This window comes from Protopterus annectens, chromosome 1.part2 (assembly GCF_019279795.1).
Source record: "Protopterus annectens isolate FY-2018-M chromosome 1.part2, PAN1.0, whole genome shotgun sequence".
Taxonomy (NCBI): Eukaryota; Metazoa; Chordata; order Ceratodontiformes; family Protopteridae; genus Protopterus; species Protopterus annectens.
Genome location: NC_056727.1, coordinates 40,219,978 through 40,242,191, shown reverse-complemented (window position 1 = coordinate 40,242,191; position 22,214 = coordinate 40,219,978).

Here is a 22,214-nt window from a genome sequence, read left to right as displayed (position 1 = left end):
GGAGGTTTGTGCTAGTAATTTTGTGTTTTAATATGAATGTGACTAGGTGGTCACTGAGATCATTAGGGAGGGTCCCAGTGGTATAATTATGGATGAGGTTATTAGTAAGTATCCAGTCAAGTATACTCTCTTTTTGGTGTGGATTTCCTATTCTTGTGGTAGAGGCTATACTTTGGGAGAAACCATGTAGGTTTATGGGCATAGGATTTGTCTGTGAGGAACATTGGGTCCAGTCAATGTTGACATCTCCTAGTACAATTATCTAGTAATTGTTGCTTGAGTTTAAGTTTAAAAAAAATGTTATTAATATTTTGTCTAAGTTGTAGGGGCAAGGAGTTCCATAGTCTAGATACATAGGAAGACTTTACAAAGAGTCACCTGCAAAATTACTTGATGAAGTCCTACACTGAGGGTTAAAGTGCTCATCATTTGGAAATAAAACTATCATCCCTTTCCTGGAGAAGAACAGTACTCTTGTGTGGTCTTTGATACTAGTATGGCTGAATTAGCAAGTCTTTTATTTAAAAGTTAAGAAATACTTGGGACTCTCAAAATGCACTATTATGGTTTTATCATAGGAACTGCTTACAATTTACACTTGATTCAGAGGATTTATATTTCTTGTTCAAAGCTAGAAATCCGATATCCCTTAGAGACTAGTCCTGATTTACATATCCATATGTGGCTCAATTACTTTCTCTCTCTCCCTCTCTCTACTTATATATAGAAAGGGACAGAGGGAGGGAAATATCTACATATGTAGATAGATCTGTATCTCTCTCTCTCTCTCTCTCTCTCTATATATATATATATATATATATATATATATATATATCCCAAGGTATAGATACACACCCCCCCTGTGAGGCACAACAATATTCATTTAACATTACCACATAATTACCCTTTGGTTTTAAAACTCAGGTTTGCGTCACAGATAGATAAACACTTTCTTTGCACACCACATGTGTATAATTGTGAAGAAAGTAAAGGAAATAATGCCAACAATAATGTTTTCACCTGGTTGCTTTCAAAATGTATACTGCCTCCCCACCAAAGTGATACCAGTGATCATTTTGCATTTTCCATGCAACTGTTAACTGCTTCTGAACACAATGTTCCCACCCAAAAATTTGGACTTTCTAATATACATTTATGTTTGACTGTGAAGTGTGTGAAAGAAATAATGACCAAAAGACATGTTTCACCTTGTTGTCCCCATACCAATGTACTGTCCTACTCAGGATAAGGGATATGAGTAACTATCGTCAGTGGACAGGTACTATCCCTTTGTTTTCAATCTTTATTCTAACACACAGCCTAAGAACTTTCACATTTGGAAACTTTGCATCTCAGATATTTAAATAATCAAAGTGAAAACAATGCTATCTACATGAAGGTGTTTCTTATAGGTTCATAGGTTCATGCTAGGCTATCTGCCCTAGGGCATTTATAAGCCTAGCCAGAGTGTGTTTGGCTTTCGCCACCCATTTTAAATTAATTTTGCTATGCCCTTTTTCGAGGTTAGTATACTGTGCCTCTGTCTAACAGTGACACAGAAGTGATACCCGGGGTAAACCTACGATCTTCTATCCACTCATCAAGATTCCTCTTGAAGAGAGTCAATGAGGGACTCTGCCTAACCTGGACTGGGATTTTGTTCCAGAGTGAAGGGAGCCTCTGGGTTATGAATCTGTCCCTCCAGCATGTCCTATTTATTTCAGTGCTGAGGTTTTAACAGCCACTGCAAGGCTCGAACCCAGGACCTTGCATACCACAATCATAGTGAATTGCCACTACACCATGTCAGATCTTCTTGTTGCGATTGTGAGTATATACTTCTCTTTTCTGACAAACAGTATAAAAGAATATCCAATCATAATCATATAATTTGCCTTTTTTTGGCAAAGAGTTTGCCTTCACACTTCCTACTAATGTTTGTCTCTCATATTAAATACTGCTGAACACGAAAGAAATACTACATGTGATGTAGTTCAGTTTGAAGTTCTATGCATCCAATTTTGAAACCCTTATCAACCATTGCCTGCTGTGGGCAATTGTACTTTTACAATTCCCCACAGGCATGTGTGGTCTACTGTTAGTGCTTTTTATTTATAAACATGACTGTAAGAAACATCCTTGAAGACTGGAACATATTCATTTGGCTTCTCTAACTAATTGAGATAACTGGGTAAGCATTTGCTGTTGTTCTAATCAACTCATTTCAAGTGTTTACCTTACATAACAGCAGGATATTCATGGGCTAATGCAACTGTGAAACCAGAAAATGGTGCTCTGGCTAATTAAATGATCACATCTGAAATCTATTTTTCATTCACACTTGTCTGGACCTGAAAGAAAATATTTCACAAGTGCAATCAATATCATTTAGTTTAAAATTCATCTGAGAATGAGAATTGTATTTTTTTGCCTAAGATCATTTTAGAAATCTTAAAATTAAAATAAACTATACCAGAAATGATGGTATTTTGGCATCCATGATTCTTACTGTTAACTGTGTACATCAGGGTACTTCATCAATCATCATTATGGGGTTAATTTAAAAAACATTTTCTTCTGAGCTGTAACGCTTCTAGTATATGGCAGAATTTCAAGCCTGTGTTTCTTTCTGTGATGCCCAAAAGATTAATTGTATCTTAACTATGGTAGATGCTAGGTCCTGTATCTTTATTTCATAGAAAGAAATAGGTTGATATTTTCTTTACAGATATGCCAAAACAGATTATCTCTGATTTTATGTTGGTTTTGTAGTTCACATACTTGCATTGCTTTCTTCAATTTATTATTTTATACTTATTTTTCTACAGTCCTATATTAAGTTATATTTTCCTAGTGATTTAAAAGATTTAGGTTTGACCAGAAAGCAAACCTAGTACTTCTGTTTTGTGAGAACAATGAGATTGACTGTTTCCAGCTTGCAAAAAGGTATCTGGGTTCAGTCACATTTTTCTCAGTATTATTACCAGAGAAGAAGACTCATATTTGAGTTTTTTTAACTTTGCTTTCTTAATACTTCTTTTTCTTTCCAGTCTTATTTTTGATGCTACATTTCTTTAAGGATTTATGTCTCTGAGTGTTAAATGATTAAGCAGGAAGCAAACTGTGTTTACTTCTGTGATGCAAATGAAATTCATGTATTCTAATTCACTGCATGTAATGAATATGTCATATTTTTCTTGTGAGAGCTGCAAGAAGACATTACTGTATGACTGATTTATTTTTCTTAACTAACCATCCACATGTCTTTTGTGTACATTAACCCACTGTTCTTCAGATGATTTTCCTTTTGTACACTGGTGAGTACTACAAGATCATTTTGTAAAATTACATTTCATAGTATAATTATATTTCATTTCTTCTTCCATTCATACACTTAGATCCTTAGTCAGACACAGCAAATAGCCAAAGACAATGGCTATCTGTCAAAGCTAGAATTCCCATACTTTAAAAGAAAATATATTCCAATGCAGAGTTTCTAAAGGCTATACCTTCAAAACTCTCAACCATTCCTTAAAAACTCATAACTACAAGGAAACCAGAAAATCCTAGAGGAATCTTGCTACTAGGACTTCCCACTGACCACAGTCAAACATGCAGAATAATTATACAATGATGGTAAGGATAATCTACCAGAACAAATTACCTTGGAATAAGTCTGAACCAAGACAAACTCGTAATTCAGCAGAGTCCACCTTAGCAGTCCCAAAAATAGCATTGTGACCTATGACTCATATGTGCCGAAACAAAGATATAATGCAATAGAATTTGTAATGAAAACTAGTTTACAAAATAGTGAAAAAAAGTGCTGAACTTATTTTAATTTCCCGGTGCTATAATTTTTGGTTCAGTAGAATTTGTAATGAGTTTGTGAGCATCAGGTCTAGCTTGGCACAGATGTAGGGGCATCTCAACTGGAAATGGTGCCCTGCTGTCAGCACTTTGGACAGTGCTGACTGAGGAAGACACACCTTTTCACTACCTACCTCTGTGGTACAATGTGTAAATGCAGTGAGTTTAGAGAAAGGGTAGAGCTAATACTAGGCATGAATCTTACTTATAAATAATTGTAATGATGAGGGTCAGAAAAGTGCTGCCGCATAATTTTCATTAGAAATTTAACATAAAGTGCAACTACTAATTACAAATATTACATTTGCAATACAACTATGACTAATGATACATGCTAATCATAACAGTGATGATGGTTATTTTAAACTACACTTATGGAGGTATAATCTGCTCAATATTCATTTCAATTTAGTATGACTCATCACATGTAATTATGTTTGTAGGACAATATGTCACAAAAAGTATGTATGGCACCTACCACAGCATGCATTAATCAAGCCATGCAAATCCATGCATATGAAATTTATTTATAGCCAAACGTAATCCATTTTACATATAAGTCCATTACCAGTTATTGTGACACTCATACAGACGTCTTGATTAGATCTCCAACCAAATTGAAATTTGTATACTTCCACTTATGACGTAAAAATGTAAGGTCTTCTCTAGTATTGATGGTTAATAAGCAGCACTTAGTATTTAAGCCTTTGTTTTTCTCATGGGTTTAATTCCCAGGTGGTATTAGAAAATTTATGTTGTGTATATCCAACAGGGCATCCACGGTGGTGCAACGGTTAGCATTGCTGCCTCACAGCAAGAGGTTCTCCAGTTCAATCCTTGGCTTGGGTGCCTTCTGTGCGGAGTCTGCATTTCCTCCCTGTGGTTGCATGGGTTTCCTCCAAGTGCTCCAGTTTTCTCCCAAAGCCATGCTGTAGGTGGATTGGACACTCTAAATTTGCCCTAGGTGTGAGTGTGTGCATGTGTGCGTCTGCTGTGGAAGGTTGAGTGCCAGGTTGACAAGCTGACACCATAAAACTCCACTGCCAATCATGAGCAGACAGGTGATCCACTGTGGCGACCCCTAACCGGGAAAAGCTGAAAGAAGATGAAGAATGTTGTGTATGTCCAACAAACCCATTATGTCACAATTTATAACATTTTACCTCTGAGCAACAATGTTTATAACCAACATCATAAAGTATATCAGTATTTTATGGTGTAACGTGTAAATAGGGCGAGCATCACACATGGCCAAGTATCACTGCCACATGTCATACCTTCATTGTATATTGAAGGAATCATTCTCAATGCCTCTGTCAAACCACTTTATGCCTTCAGTTGTACAAATGCAGCTGGCAAGGCCATGCATCATTAGACTCAGGATGGTACACATGATACCTGAATTAGGTGCCATTTCAAAACATAGTTCTAGGTGTAATTTATTTATTTATTTATTTATTCATTCATTCAGTTTGGTAACTGGGGGTAGAGCACTGATCCAAATGTTCCTATTTCAGTCTCAGCCCAGACAAATATAAATAACAGTAGACAAGCAAGTTAACAGGAAGCATTATACATGCAAACAAAATGTTGTGTGAAGTTAGCAATGAATCAACAAAAGTTTTAATAATAAAGTATACAGTACATAGGACAGTAGGAAGGAATGGTTACAGTAAGGAAGGAAGAAGATGAAGAAGAGAGTTAATCAGTGCAGGAATAGAGCACAAAGTGCAAATGATAGCAGAAGTAAGGGTACACAGATACATACAATGTGGAAGTGACGACGTATTTGTGTAGGGAAATAATGTGATAAAGACAAATCTACTTCACCGCTGTAAGGGTGAGTGTGGGATAAGGTGATGTGTCCAGAAGAAAAGCATTTACAAATTGACACAGACATGAGATGATCTTTAATCTGAGCATGAAATGCTAAAGAAAATTCGAGGTCTTTAAATTAGTAGGTAGAGGTTCCCAGAGTTTGAGGTGTAGGATGGAGAAGGCATGGTTAATGCTATAAAATCTGGTTCTGGGACAATGAAGAAATAGACTGGAGTTGTTAAGTCTTCTTAGATTGTAATGGGGGGTATCTGAAAAGGTTGCAGGTAAAGGAAGAACAGGAGTGTTTTTGATGAGCTTGCAGAGTTGGTATTAAAGAAACAGGTTGGCATGTTGTTGGACAGGTAACCAATTCACTTTATTAAGCTCAATATGATGATTCTTATTTTTATGAGACAGAGTAATGAAATGGCACTTAAGAGTTGCTTATAGTTTGGATGGTGTATGAGTTTTTCTTGGAGATTGCTACAACCAGTGGATGTCCATATTCAAGCCAGGCTAGTAGAATGCATTTACCTGTGATATTCCTGGTTGATTTAGAGACAGGGGGGGGATTGTATATGACCAAAATAGGAGGGAATTAATTTTCTTCCATATTTGTTATAGGTGAAGGTGAAAGATCAGTGTGGGATAAAGCCACATACCAAGGTATTTGAAGGAGATGACTTGATCAATTAGTTTGTCAACATGGTAATGGATAAGAGGTAATTGAGAGTTATTCTACTATTTAGAAGAAGTGCCAACCAGCATTATTTTAGTTTTGGGAGTGTATAGCATTAGCTGTTATTAAACTATTTGATAGGAGAAAGTAAATCTGCTTGCAGTTGTTGCTGCTGTTGCATGGCCGAGGAGAACAAGTTTGAGTGAAATAAGACCATGTCATCAACATAAAATAAGAGGGAGATGTGAGGGAGGTCAAGAGGTAGTTTATTAATGAAAAAAGGGAAAAAGAGCAGAGAAGCCAGAAATGAACCTAGAGTGACTCCCTTAAGGAGAGGGGTGGAAGCAGAAAGAGTGTTCTGAAACTGAACATAGAAATACTTACTGATAGATAATTTTTAAAACAGGGAGGTTGATCTGGGCTAATTCCAGTTTCCATAGGTGATGTAGCAGAAGGCTATGGATAACCAGATCAAAAGATCTTGTGAGGCCACTGAAGATGGGTTCCAGTGAGAAGGCCTTTGCCCATAGCCAGGAAGATGTTATCAGTAAGTTTCCAGAGTGCTGTAAAAGTGCTCCTAGCACCCCAAAAGCAATGCTGTTTTGAAGATAGTAGATTAAATTGATAGATTTAAATAGGTGAGTTGATTGTAGACTATTTTTTATATAATTTTACCAAGTATGGGAAGATGGAATTTATGTGCAGAATGGGCTTGTTTTTTGGGGGTGGGATAAACAATGACTGTTTTCTAGATATCAGGCATGATGTTTTGAGTTAGGCAGGGATTATAAATGTGAAGAAGGGATGGAAATATGAAATCCTTTCATAGGCATAAGAACCATGGGAGAAGATTGTCAGGACCAGCAGGTGAGTTAGTTTTTGCTTCTCCAAGTAGTGGTGCTAAGTCTATAGCTTTAATTACTTTGAAACAGAAAATGGGAATACAGGAGGATTAAAGAGGTTAGAGGGAGAGGAGTGGCTATTAATGGAATCAGGGATGGGAAGTGTACTGAAGAAGAATCTGAAATGCTGCTATGGGGTGAGGTGAGGAGAAGTGGGAATTAGATGGATTAGTACAGTAAAAGCACCATCATAAGCTATATGCATGTGTCCCAATTGCTTCTTCCCCACCTGGTATTAAAAGCATTTTTGTCCCTTTTCAAATTATACTAGACTGTGGCAAGCACATGTATTTCTCAGCTCAGTAACCCTTCACCAGACTCCCCCACCACCACCACCACCACCTTTCTTCCTCCCCCACTGAGTTTGCATCTCTCTCTCCCTAGTCTCTCCATCACTTTGGCACCTAAATAACTTCAGGAAAGTGTGCTAAAGGCAAAGACTTTCCTGCCTGTCTCCTCTCTTTTCTAAACTAAGGGTTCACTCTATATATTATCAACATTTGTCCTTACACACCTAGTTTCTACACTTTAAACACTGTACTACTCAATGATAAACTTAAGTGCAAGTCCCAATGATAGTTTTTTGAAGCATAGTGATCTGCCAATCCTGTGCCCACTCCTGGCTCTGCCCACTGTGTTCGCCCTCACTTTCCTCAGGCTCATTCTGCTACATTCTTCATTACACCCCCCCCCCCCCCATTTCACTAATTTTATAATTGACCATCTCACACCCCACACCCCTATATTCCACCACACTGTCTTTACACTCCAGTTTATCTTACAAATAAATCCGACTCTTCACTACCCTACATATAGTACCCCTCTATAACAACATGCCATTCAGCAGCAACTTACTCAATCCTTCCTCTTTCTACAACTACTTACTTCCCCTGAAACCATGCATAAATATTACAAGCCCACTCACATAACTCTCACTCTTCTTCCCAAACCCACTCATTTCTCTGACGTAGCACCCTCTCTATATGCAACACATGCTCCCCCCCTCCTTAAAAAGCTAAAAATTCTGACCATACATTTAAAAACTAAAATAAAACTAACTTCCATACATTAATGCAACACAAAGAAAAAATTGCAACCCACTAATCCCATACATACTCACCACAACCTAACACTATTCGGTGGCATTCACCCCAATCCTGGACCCACTCACTCCTTCACCTCTTTATCACAAGAGCTGTCACAAAGCCCTTAACCTTACTACCATCAACCTCCAAAGCATCAGAAAGAAAATTCCAGATCTCCATGACTGGAATGAACACTATAAGCCAGATATTGTAGCAGCAACTGGGACTTGGCTAAAACCTTATATTAAAAACTCTGAATGCCTCCCATCAGACATCTCTTGACTGAGAACAGATAGGCCCAGAAAAAAGGTGGGGGCATTGCTCTCATGTACTATAATACTTTTAATATAGTCCCATATAACAAACCCACTCCCACATTTTCTACAGCTGAAATACTAATATCCCACTTGAAAATGAATAGCAGCAACACATCTGCATTACAGTCACATATATCCCCCAGGTAACAATATCCCAATACTTGAAGAAATACTAGCCTGGTCATCCAAAAATTTAGAGAATGAAACAATCATATTGGTGATGTGAATATTAACTGGTTAGACATCATACATCACCACCCAACAAACAGTATCAAAGTTTTTAAGTAAACCCAACTTATAACTACCATAACCAGACCCAACAAAAACAACTGCTCAATATTAGACTGGGTCCTTGTCTCTGACCCTAGAAAAATCTCCTCCACTGGCACTCTGCCTAACAGCAATAGTGATCACCTACCGGCATACATAATTCGCAAACCAACTCCAGTGCTTAATATACACCACTATAAGCATACCAGAGACCAATCCTACTTCTGCCCAGCTACCTTTAATAATACCCTACGAAATACCAACTGGCATCCACTTAAAGTCCTATCACTGAGTCATGCTGTTGAATTCTTTAACTCAGCATTCCTCCATGTTCTAGACAATCTCACTCCTCTCTGATATAGGAGAGAGAAAGCCAACAAGACCAGTTGGCTTACCAAATCCATCAAACAACTTATGAAAGCTAGGGATAAGGCCTGGAAATTTTGGCCTACAAGTAAAAACCCTGCAGACTTCACTCAATACAAACAACTGCATAATCAAGTAAAGTGACTTTTCATCAATAACTCTTCTTCTTACGGCTTTTCCCAGTTAGGGGTCACCACAGCGGATCACCTGTCCGCTCAGGATTGGCAGTGGAGTTTTATGGTGTCGAGTTGCCAGCCCAGTACCCAACCTTCAACAGAAGGCATACACATGCACACACTCACACCTAGGGCCAGTTTAGAGTGTCCAATCCACCTACAGCATGTCTTTGGGATGTGGGAGGAAACCAGAGCACCCAGAGGAAACCCACATGACCACAGGAGGACATGCAGACTCTGCACAGAAGGCACCCCAGCCGAGGATTGAACCGGAGAACCTCTTGCTGTGAGGTGGCAATGCTAACTGCTGCACCACCGTGGCCGCCCTGCACCAATAAGACTATTACATTACTCTGCAAAATAACCATATGCAAAATCCTAAAAAGTTCTGGAGGTCCATAAACTCTCTGTTATACCCAGGGAAAGTGATAATCCCTCCCCTGATCCAGATATGGCCCCAGCTGAAACTGCCTCACTTTTTACCTCAGTCTTTAAAAACAGTATAGTCAATCTCACTGCCAACGTCCCACTAATCAACCCACTGCACCCAGACTCATCTGCTACAATAAGACTAAACTTTTCTCTTGTACCCATACCTACCTCCACCATAAAAACCTCCTGCTTAAACTTAAACCTGGATCAAATGCTCCAAATAACTTACCACCGGAATTCCTCCCAAACTCAGCAGATGCTACAGCCTATTCCATTAGTATACTTCAAAACAGATCCACCCGAGAGTCCTTCATTCCCACCATCTGGAAAAAGGCATTTATATTCCATCTCCACAAAGGTGGAAACAGTAATGATATATCTAACTTCTGTCCAGTTGCCAACTTCTCTGCCATCTCCAAAATTCTGTAAAAATACATCCATAGACAACTACTTAACTACTTACTACACTACAACCTCCTCTCTCCAACCCACCATGGGTTTAGGCCTAGTCATAGCACCACCACTGCTCTTATATCTTTCTTTGACACAGTCAACCATGCTCGAAACCCTGAATACCTTGTCTCCTCACTATTTCTTGACCTTTTCAAGGCATTCGATACTGTCTCCCACCCGATTCTTCTGTCCAAACTCTCCAATTTAGGCATATCTCCCCCTACTCTAACCTGGTTTTCCAATTACCTTACAGATAGACAACAAGCAACTAGAGTGCACCAATCCCTCTCTCCTTTCCTCACCATCAATACTGGAGTCCCACAAGGGTCCATACTGGGACCACTGCTCTTCAGCATTTTCATTAATGATTTCCATATCAGCATACTCCTTGCTAATGTCATCCAATATGCAGATGACTCCGCCATCATCTGCATGGCCAAGTCCACTTCAGAACTACTTACATTCACCCAACATGCCTTCACCTCCACTGAAACCTGAATGTATAATAACCATTTAGCCCTAAATGCTAATAAAACCAAACTTATGTTATTCACCCCCATCAACTCACTCAACAACACTTGCCTCGAAGCAGTCCCATATACCAAACTTGTAAGTGTCAGCATAGACGAACACTTAACTTTCGACCAGCATATTAACATAAACATTAAAAAAAAAAAAAAAAAAAAAAAAATCAGAAACCAGACACTTCCTCACCTTTGCAGCAAGACATTCCTTTGCCTCTTCCTTTCTACTTCCATCTTTGCTCTGTGGTGCACCTCTTTTTACTAATAAACAGTCCTCTCTTAAATCCAAACTAGTCTCATGCTATAATAAAATCTCAAAATTTGTAACCAGCGCCAAACACTCCTCCCACCACTGTGTGTCACTCCAACGTTTAAACTGGCTAGAGCTTCCCAAACTTTTAACATACCTGCAACTAACCACAGCTCATAAACTAACTTATAAGCCTTCTAGTTGCCCTGCCCTCTCCTCTCTGCTCACCATGTATCACCCAAATAGATCTCTGAGATCAGTCAGTCAGATGCTCCTTAATGTAGCAAGACCTAACCTTTCTGCCAGTCAAATGTGTTACCCATATGCTGTAGCAAAACTATGAAATGTTCTCCCTCCTTCAATTAGGTCTACTAGCAACACTGAATGCTTTAAGACTTCGCTGAAACAACACCTGTTGTCCCATTGCCTATGTACCAGTACTATTAAAAAAAAAACAATATACCTAGCCTTCCTACTTTTCCTCCCCATCTCACTTACTCCTTAAATATACATTCAGTGCTTCCAACCTACTAAGTCCGACATGTGCACCCAGCCACACATACTCTACTATATCAATTACCTACCGTATCGTCTATTCATTATTGATGCCTATATAGCAGTAGTGCTAAGGCTGTACCTCACTCTTACTCTTAGAATCATTAATCTGCTGTTCTCTATCTTTCCCTGTCTAGTGCAAAACTGCACTACTGTGTTGTTCACACATTCACTATTATCCCATGTCACCAACTGTATTCTTGTTTGGTTTGCATACCTAAAATCTAACATCTGTATAACTAGAATTATCTGTTTTATTGTATCACCTGTTCTGTAATGCAGTGTTCTATACCATCAAAGACATCGCAGTTTGGATTACTGGAAAAATATAAACCGACCAGACATTGCCAGGCTTTATCTGTGTTAAAAAGATATGTTCTATAGTTGATGGTAAAAATAGATATGTTATATACTTGATGGTAAAAAAAAACTGCCTGTAATATAGCAAAACAGGGTCCTTTAGCAGTATTAAATAAACAACAAGGTATAAATAGCATAGGTGCATCATCTATTCTTCTGTGTGACCGATCATTTAATAAGACTTAGACAAGACACAGAGTTAAATGGAATGTAAAGCAGAAAGGAATTTAAATACAACAGATAAGAAAATAAAAAAGAAGCATTTATAAAACATAACCTTTTCCTAATACAGGAAGCAGGAGAAACAGAGAAAATATAAACAGCATTTAATTTATGCAGGATATTTAGCAAAAATGTAGTATAAAGTATCCATATTAAATCAACAGTTTATGAGTAACAAAGCCAATATTAAAATAAAACTAAGAGCACTATCTAGAAGAAAACAGATTGGGTGTGTGGGGTGGGTTGGAAAGGAGCAGTAAAATGTTTTTCAACAAACTAATTACAAGAAGAGAAAATGTGTAAGAAATAAGATGCAAGTATTACATTTCCAACATGGGAGAGGAGACTGTGTATTGGCAGAAGACTCGACACCAACAGGAATGCAGGAAGCCAAAAGAGAGAGGAATGCTTTATAAATGTGTGAGATTGCTGGGAACTAAGTAAACAGGTTATAGAGAACAACAACAGTAAAAGGGGTAGGGGTTAAGCAGCCAACCAAATATATCACGGTGAGGAATATAGGGTCATAGGTTCATAGGAGGTTACTAGTCTAATGACCCTAGGGCCTTTACAATCCTAACCATGTGATACCCATGTTCCCTAAGTGACCATTATTAGATGGTATGAATATTTGCATAGCAAATCAATGATCAGAACTGTCTGCCCCTGTCCATGAGGGACATAGGTACCACCCCAGGGGTGAATTTATGGTCTCCCATCCAGTTGTTCAGGTTGTGATTAAATAGTATCATTGAGGATCTCTACTTGACATGAATTGAGAGCATATTCCAAAGGAGCAGCTGTCTCTGGGAGACATATCTGTCTCTCCAGCATGTTTTGTTTTAGTCAAAGGCTAGGCTGAGATCTCTGGAGTGACTCTTACCCCATTATATTTGTGGGCATGCAGCATTTCCATTAGGGTAGGGCCAAAGACTGCTCTGTAGGCCAGGCAGAGGTCACCTCTCAGCAGCCTGTAAGACACAGAGTACAGCAACATGGCTTTCAGTCTTTCCATGTAGGTCTTGCGTTGGAGTCCCTGAATTCTCTTCGTCAGAATCTCTGTGGTCTCTCCAGCTGCTTCAGGTGTCTAGTGAGGTACATGCAAAAGGGAGTGTTGTACTCTATTAGTGGTTTGATGAGGGTAGAGTACAGTGGAGTTATAATATCCTTGGTCTTGGATGCGATACTCTTACTTATGAGGTGTGCTGCATAAAAGGCTTTCCCTACTGCTATGGACACATGGTGATCAAAGTTTAGACTGCTATCAACTTGTGTTCCCAAGTTATACACCACTGGGCTTGAGCTTGGGGGGGGGGCTGCCTATATTGTAGTTTGTAGGAGGTACCTCTTTGACAAAGGTGACAACAATGCACTTTTTTGATTTCATGTTAGGCTGTGGCTTTGACACCAATCATTTGTCTGTTAACCCCTCCTGTAATTGCTCCCAGTTTGCAGCCATTTGCAAACTTGGAGTGCCACAGGCTGTCTATTTTCACCTGGACTTCCAATAAATAGATTCTAAATTGTAGAAGACCCAGCATAGAACCTGTGGTACCCCACTAACTGTTCTACTGGTGGAGGTGGAATCCCCAACTTGGACAGTATGGGTCCTGTCACGAACCAACTGGCTGCCCATCTAGTGAAATATGGGTTAATCCCCAGATGGGAAAGTTTCTCAATGATACCTGAGTGGATGGCTGTGTCAAAATTCTTGGCTAAGTCAAGACAGGTGGTATGTCCTGCTTTGCCTTTGTCTAGGGTTTGGTGACATTCTTGAAGAAGTCCACCAGGTTTAGTAAGCATGCTCTTCCCTTAACTAACACAAACTGGGTTGGGTTGAGAGTTTGAAGGTTGCCTATGTCCTTGTTGATAAGGTCCATGATGATTCATTCCAAGACCTTGCAAATAAGGTTGGTTAGGTGTATGGGTCTATAGTTCTCAAGGTTGGTTGATGGACCCCTTTGTGGAAGAAGGTTACAGTTGCACTTCTCCACTCTACTGAAACAAAGCCAATGCTCAGGCTATGGTTAAAGAGAATGCCAAGTAGATTCAATAGGTCATGTTTTAGTTTGTTTAGTAAGCAGCCTAGGATGTTATCTGGTCTCAAAGAGGCCATGTTTTTGACCTTGGAGAGTGTGGATATGACTGGCTTATTGGAGATACTGGGGAGAGGACAGGTGTCAGGTTGCTTTGGGGTATGGCTGGTGGGGATAGGGGGTGAATTTTGTGCCAAATCTGTCAGCTGACAGTTTAGTAATTTCCTCAGGCTCAGTGTGAATGGTACCATCCACTGAGTCTGGCACATAGCTGGGTATTCCCTTTTAGATTTCAGACATAGCTAAAGAATGCCTTATGATTGTCTATAGCTAAGGAATGTAACTTAGCTTCATAACTAGCTTTAGAGGACTTTACCAGATATTTGATTTGCTTGTTTAAGTTGTGGAGGATATTCATTCTCTGCTGACTTAGTTCCCTCTTGTTCTTAGATATCAGTTTCTTCCTTTTGTCATATAACCTATTTATACTCAAGGTCCATCAGAGTGGCTTATTTTTTATGGGAGGACTTAGGTTTGATCCTTTCAGGTACAGCAGAGTTAGTACAGTTGTTTAAGTGGTTATACAGGTAGTTTGAGTATTCTTCTGCTTAGGAGTTATTGTTGGCTGTGTTAGCAGAGGGTCTGACACTATTCAAACCACCCCTAAGTAGCTGTTAGTTTGTTTTGGAGAAGTTTCTCACTTTTATTGCTCCTGTGGAGGTGTCAGGTCTGATCTTTACTTCGTATGAGACAAATTTATGGTCTGGCCTTACTAGAAAGGGAAGAACACAGAGTGTAGTGTAGTGACCCCTGATATTGCTGAGTGCTAGGTCCAGAACATTTGAGCTCCTTATGAGGGTGCAGACTAACTGTTCCAGAGCATTTGTATTAACAAGTCCTGGAACTTCAGGGCGATCGAGCTTGTGCTCATGTATGTCACCCACTCGCTAAACAGATAGTTGAAATCTCCCATGACCAAGGTGCTTGACTGTATAGTGAGTGACTCAAGCAAATCCAGTTAGGTGGTGTGCCTCTCATGGTTCATGGTGGGAGACCTGCAACTAGCAATGATGTTGTATGGTGTTTTACCTATAGTTATTTGGACCTAAAGTAGCTGTTTAAACAGCCTCAAGGTGTATTTGGATTTTATGAAGCTGGATACACCTCCACTTTTGGTTCTTTCCTGCTTGTTTTGAGGTCTGGATGTGTGAAAGGCATTTTACTCTTGAATGAATGGTGGGGGTGCTCTCTGTGGCCCTGAATCAAGTCTCAGTGACTGCACAGATGTCAGCATCTTCCAAGGTGAAGATAGCTTCCAGAGAGTTTCCTGTTTAGAATCTTAGCATTAATCAGCATAACCTTGAGTTTGTCTATAGTGGATTTTTTATGTCAGAAGTTTTATTATTTTGGTTTTGCCTAAATAAGGCACTATGGAGAGGCAAGCATCTTTGCCGGCATTCAAAAGCCTAGGGTAGACAGGTGGAGACCATCTCTGGCAAAGCAACGTGGTCTGTTGACCATGTCTTCCCAGGCTGGCAGACTCTGGATCTCCTGGAGTGACACCAGAAGCTAAGTCAATTGTTGAAGTCAATCATTTTTTGTTTATATTGTGGCTTCATCCTGGGTGAAGGTAGAATGCTGCTTAGGGCTAGGGACATACATGCCTAAAACACATAATCTGAGAGTTCAGTCATGTCTCTCTTTATATAGTCCAGGAAGGTACATCTCAAGTCATTCACCGCAACATGTACAAACCAGAGCCAGTTGTTAAGTGACTTGAGTGCATGGATGATTTGACAGATCCTGGCACTTGATGAGCAGCTGACCGTGTCCTTCTCCTTGTCCAGCCTGGTGAGTGGGACATCTGTATGTCTCATTATGGAATCTCCTATGACCAGGCATTCAGTTTTGAGGTATTCTGCTGTAGGGGCTTATCCATTGAGATACTGGTATGTGTGTTATGTGTGTTAGATTTTGGTCATGCTCTAGTATGTGTGAGTTATTTATGCTTAGGAGTCTCTGGTCTTTTGGTAGGCACTAAGTGAGTAACTCCACATATGTGAGTTTGTGTTGTGACTTTATCTTTTGTGGGAGGAGAGGTGTGTCTGCTGACAATCTGTTTGATGTCTTGTTTATTGATATATGAGAGGATTGATTCCAGTTTCATAGTATAGTTACAATCTCTCACATGTTGTAATTGTTTGCTGTAGGAGCAAATGATTGCCAGTATACATAAGGCAATTACTACATTGTCTCAGGATACTCATGACAGTCAGGCTGGTTGGAGAAATGTTGGAAAACTGACTGTCCATTGTAGCAGGTTAAACCATAAGTACTGTTAGGGGGTGGGTAAGACAGATCAATGTTTGCTCTAGGGAATTAGGGACTGAAAAGTGAGGCAATGCTGCACAGTGCTCAACTGAGTTGCCCGCAGTGCAGCAGGGAAGCCTGGAAGGGTTCAACTGACTGTTCTCTAGGGAAAAAGTGGTATCTAGGCATTTGCATATATACAGGGCACTATTAACCCTTGTTGCACGGTGCAGTTTCACACAAATGTGAGGCTTCAATACAAGCAAATTTAAACAGGTTTAACATAAACTACCAATAGGAAAGCCCCACACAGAGCCTTATTCCAGCCATCCCCAACTCACATGGGTCCTAAGTGGGTCTACTTTAAGCTCTTGAAAGCAGTAAAACCCAAATCGTGCAACACGGAAAGAGTGAACTGGGAATACATTGAACGAACAAAACCGCAAAAGGGGAAATATCAAAATCGCATAGTTGGCCCATCTGCGGTATAGCTCCATAAGGTAAGTGTGTGATAGTTATGGACATTAGGGTTAGAGAGGGGTTAAGATAAGTGCATAGGTAGGTAGTGTAGTGTATGTAAGGTTTTGTGTAGGTAATGTATGTAAGGTTTAGTGTAGGGTTTTGTTAAGTGTATGTGTGTGGAATATTTAGTTTGTTTGGGTATAGCTCTGTAGGGGAAGTGTGCAGTAGTTACGGACCTTAGGATTAGGGAGGGGTTAAGGATAGTGCATAGACAGTTGTGTATGTGGGATTATTATATGGTTAGCAGTAGGATTTTGGTGCTTTAATTTAGGGTTAGAAGTAGGGATTTGGTTAGTGTATGTATGTGTTTTTTATTGTGTTTAGGTAATTAGTGTGTTGCGGGTGGTGGATTGCCCGACTATGATGGTTCAAGGTTTACATTTTCGTGCTTTAGTACATTCGACGTATCTGCGGTTTGTGTTGCGTGATTCGGTTTTTCGTGTTTCGAGGGTAAAAAGTAGACCCGTCCTAAGCTACACACCTCTGCCACAACAGTGCAGGGAGGCCCTCTTAATGTAAGATTACTGGTTTTAGTGCTCAATTGATGGCAGTCTAGAGTCAACAAATCCAAATCTAGCCTATGTTATTTAAAGCAAAAGTAGCAATGATGCAAAGTGTGAATGAAGCACTCGCAGCAGCAAAAAACAGTGACATTGAAGCAGCAGCTCAATAAAATACAGTTCACAAAGTGCATTACAGGCTTAAATTATACTTATTTTTAGAAGATTTCAGTGGATATCTTGGGTTTCTCTTCAGATGCATGCCAGACCTGTGGCTAAGAACGCCAAACTCTGAGCAGGTCTGGTAAAGTCTGTCAACCACAAACTTTCCTAACGTAAAATAACTGGTTTGGAATGCAAGTGCTTAAACTAGAGCCAAGACATTTTCAAATACCAGACACAATAAACCTTAAACCAGCAATTCCCAGCTCAGAAGTTGTAGGCTATCTTTTCATGCCACAAGAGTTTAGACTACAAACATTCTTAATGTAAAATAACTGGTTTGGAGTCTAAGTGCTTAAATCAGAACAAAGACACTTAGAAAAGTCTTCACTAGCAGTTCCCAGCTCAGAATGGCAGACACTACCCTCTCCTCCCACAATAGGGTAGACCACAAATCTTCTTAATGAAAAATAACTGGCCTGAAGCCCAAGTGCTTAAACCAGATCTAAGACACTTTTAGAATAACAGTCACAATGAGCCTTCAACCAGCAATTCCCAACTTAGAAGGAAGTAAGCTACTTTTCCTGCTGCAAGAGTGTAGACTGCAAACCTTTTTTACATAAGATAATTAGTTTGAGGCCCAAATGCTTAAATCAAAACTAATACGCTTAGAATAACAACTACAATGTAATCAGGCTACTGACAAGCAGTAACAAATGTAGCAAAACATGTTAAGAACAAGCTGCAAAAACAAAATAAAGTAATAAAGTAGGAAGAAGCACAGATACAGTAAAAGCAGTTAAATAAAGTGCAATTATCTTTTTGTTCTTTCTTTTTTTTTTAGTAAGTGGGAGGAAGCAGAAGATAATTTAGGTTTAAGAGACTAAGTGGTGGGCCACCCCAATGGATCTCTCCATACTCAGTAGAAAGAGCTAATGAAATGGGACTGGAAGGGTGTCCAAAATTAGATTTATAGTAGGGGCGGGCCAACAAGTTTAAAAGCACAACAAAAATCATATGCAGACAGAGATCAGCAATAGTCAGACAGAAAACAGCAAGAAAGCCAAACAAGCACTCCAGTGCAATAAAGATACCTCAAAATATTGCTAGTTGAATGAGGAATGCTATTTTCCAGCTCCTCCCACTAATTAGCTGGATGTTATTCACTGTCTGCAAAGGAACTCTTTTCTAATTTTTCTAACTGAGCCTAGCCAAGACCTATTGAAACTCCAAAAGAACAACAAAAAAAAAAATTAAACAAATCAAGTGCAATATAAGACAAAGATAAAAAATAACAGTAACCAAACCCTGTAAGAAAAACTTCAATTCAAAATCAAATGCAGGCAGACATCAGCAATAGCTAGGCAGAGAACAGCAAGCAAGCCAAACAAGCGCTCCAGCACAATGTAGAAAAATGTAAACTGGCCAGACAATGTCAGATTTTAACTGCGTTAAAAAGATTGGTTATATAGTTGGTAAAAAAATAAAATAAAAATAAACCTGCCTGTAATATAGTAAAACAGGTTCCTTGGAAATATTAAACAAATGATCAAGTATAAAAGTGAGGGGGTGGATTTTTGTGTGCTTTTGAGTTTGTACATGAGACGTATGATCCATTTTTTTGTATGACCAATTATTTAACATAATATAGACAAGAACCAGATATAAGTGGAAAACATCATGCAGAACTGAGTTAAAACTAGAGTTTGGGAATCTGTATGGGACTCAACTAGATGGGGAAAAATAAATATTGCAAGTACAAGAGACTAAAGAAAAAATGCAGTTCATGTAGATGAGTACCTAGGAGACACGGCAGGCAAAGGTGAGGATGGTGCTCCATTTATAGCCCCAATGCAGTGTGCAGAGGAAAAATGCTACTCCTGAAGGCTTCTGCAGGGGAACTATACCTAGTCTCAGTACAAGGCTGAGGCTTGGATTGGCTTGGCCAAGGTTGTATCCAGTACAACTGACATTCCATATACTGGAGAACAATTGCATCACCATTATAGTGACATAAAGATGTGCAAGTAGGATCTCCTGAGTTGATGGGAGGCAACATTTTGGACTGCAAACACACCTGATTTGTGTAAGTATAGTGGACTGTTACCAGTCTATAATATAGCATGGATTCACCATCCAATGCAGTTATTTATTATGCTTCCATTTTTTGTCTGTTTTCTGTTCTGTACAATTGATGAAGCAATTGCACAGAATTGAGAGGTACATCAGGGGCGACTGTCTCATCTCATTGAGGCCCATTGTCAATATGCAGTAGGTATGAATGCAAGACAGATCATACATTTCAGAGCATCGGTCCATGTGAGCTTGAACAGGCATAACTAACCTTTACATAAAGCATACATACCTGATCCAAACGCTCTTGATGATTGGATTAGGCAATGAGTAAATAAACTTAGCTGTGTTTGGGTTCAATTCCCACTTGCAAAAATTAGCTTTTATTATGGGAAAGTACATATAAATTATTTACTGCAATATAAATGACATTAAACATTCCGTTTTTGTAAATGAATTTATTTACTAAAGAGCATATATTCAATGTCATAGTCAAATGACTGTTTCCATATTATTTGTAGTACCACTGAGATTTATTTACATTATGATATATTAATGCCTTCCCATCATATCTGGAGGTTGCAAAAGCAATCATACTGATGTGTTATATTTGCTGATATAGTGAAATAATAAAACAGAAACCAGTTGGCATAATGGTTAAGGTCTTTGCCAAACATGCAAAAGGTACAAGATTCGATCTTGACTTCCAGCTCATGCTTGTTTGGAGTTTACATGTTCTCCCTATGTCTCTGTGCGACTCTTACCACATGCTGAGTGTTTCCATCTCATACTCAGTAATGAATGGAGCTGTGAACAGCACTAAAGGCTCCATGTGGTTCTCTAGAGGGGGAAAAGTTGTACTGACCAACCACTTTGGGCATCTACTGTGATGTGCAGTATCCTCAAGATAGGAAAACACCACTTGATGTGTAAAATATAGCTCTAGGTGATTTGGTCATTCTGATTAATGTTGCCAAATGGGTATGGATATTTGAAAGTCATAAGGTGATTGAGAATCCAGCCTAAACTGACCTATGCCAGAGACCCATGCTAACATGGGAGGACCAGTGTGTGCTTGCCATAAGGCCCAGCAGCCCTGGATCAATAAGTTAATGGCTGGACGATGTCTAGTTGCCCAGCTTGGGTTATCACATAAAACTAAAAATGTGAAGTGAGAATGTAAGTTCACTGACAGAATGTAGCTGGGAAGTGATGACATGATGATATGGAGGATGCTGGACATCCTATTTATCCAAGAGACATGAGGGAAGGGCAGTGCAGCAAAGCTACTTATTTGAGATCCAGAGTCTACTAGTCAGGAGGAGGGTAGGCTAGAAATGTTGTGGGAATGAAGCTTCAAAATGCAGTGAGGGATATCAATAAATTAGTGATAGACTCAAGGCAATCAGATGCTAGTATAATGATAGGGCAGTATTCATATTCTTATAATCTCAGCATATGCCCCACAGCAGGGTTGTGAGGAAAGAGTGCGTTCAGACAGAAGCTGTAGGACCTACTAGATAAAGGACAGAGAGACTTGAATGCACATAGGTTCATAGGTTCATAGGTTCATACTAGGCTAACTGCCCTAGGGCATTTATAAGCCTAGCCAGAGTGTGTTTGGCTTTCGCCACCCATTTTAAAATTAATTTTGCGATGCCATTTTTCGAGGTTAGTATACTGTGCCTCTGTCTAACAGTGACACAGAAGTGATACCCGGGGTAAACCTACGATCCCCCATCCACTCATCAAGATTCCTCTTGAAGATAGTCAATGAGGGACTCTGCTAACCTGGACTGGGATTTTATTCCAGAGTGAAGGGAGCCTCTGGGTTATGAATCTGTCTCTCCAGCATGTCCTATTTATTTCAATACTGAGGTTCAAATCTCTCGAGTGTGTAGCATGATGGGATTTGGATTTTCTGAGGTGCAGCATGTCCATTAATTCCGGGTTGGACATGGCTTTATACGTCAGGCACAGATCGCCTCTGAGCAGGCGGTATTCCACTGAGTAGAGCTGAAGTTTCTTTAACCGGGCAGCATATGGCATCTGTTTGAGCCCTTTGATCCTCTTGGTGAGGTACTTTTGGGGTCTTTCCAGTTGCTGCAGGTGTCTGGTAAGGTACATCCCAAAAGGGGCATTGTACTCAATTATGGGCCTGATGAGGGATGAGTAAAGAGGCACAATGACCTCCCCTGATCTAGATGTGAATCCCTTCATGATTAGGTGGGCTATATAAAATGTTTTTCTAACCACTTTGACCACGTGGTTGTCAAATGAGAGATTGCTATCAATTTGGGTCTCCAGGTCCCTAATTACTTCTTCCGTACTT